This window comes from Cucurbita maxima, unplaced genomic scaffold (genome assembly GCF_002738345.1).
Source record: "Cucurbita maxima cultivar Rimu unplaced genomic scaffold, Cmax_1.0 Cma_Scf01978, whole genome shotgun sequence".
Classification (NCBI taxonomy): domain Eukaryota; kingdom Viridiplantae; phylum Streptophyta; class Magnoliopsida; order Cucurbitales; family Cucurbitaceae; genus Cucurbita; species Cucurbita maxima.
The window spans coordinates 857-1638 of record NW_019273994.1 but is presented as its reverse complement, the minus strand read 5'-3'; positions in this window follow the sequence as shown (position 1 = coordinate 1638).

Here is a 782-nt window from a genome sequence, read left to right as displayed (position 1 = left end):
TGGGAATGCAGTCAGCAACCTGGAGTACCGATGCCACCTTCTCGGTCTAGAAGAAGTGAGCGGAGCAGTGGCTCAGGTGGACCGACGAGTCGATCGGGAGGTAGCAGCAGTGGCGATGAAGTCAACCATGGGAGAAGGTATCGGCCGTATTAATGGTAAAAGAGCTGAAAAGGATTGTGTGACTGGAGATTAGAAGGCTAAATCACTGGAAATAACAAAAATCCCCACTCAGAAAAAGAATGTAAAAGAAACCGAACAAGATGAGAGAAAGAACAGAGAGGTTTTGCTATTATGGCACTTCTTATTTAGCTCAGAGTTGAACAAAGAGAATTGTGTGTACCATAAGCAATATGCAGTTCAAAGTTTTACTCAGTTTTAGAATCTCCTGTTCTTTCTCCCATTTTTTTTTATGTCCTTTTGAAGGTGAAAGTCTGTGTAATCACTGGTAAAGGATAACTTCATTGTTGTTCATCTCTTTTCCTGAGAAGATTCTTTCTGTTCCTTTTCCCCGTTCAATTCGAATCTCTGAAACTCGAAGGGTATACTGCCTGGTTGGTACGAATTTGCTATGAGATCATTGTTTTAGGGTCTATCTGTTTGTTTGCTTTCTGTTTTCTTGTGCTTGGTTTTAAAATGTATGTTTAAAAACTAAGGTCATTCTTTGCTATTTATTTTCTTTTTAAAATTTTAAGATTTGACCTAAAACCTACTCACTAGAAAAGTAGCCTTTAGATTTCAATTGCATGAAAATGGATAAAAGTAGGTGAATGACCATCTTTAAC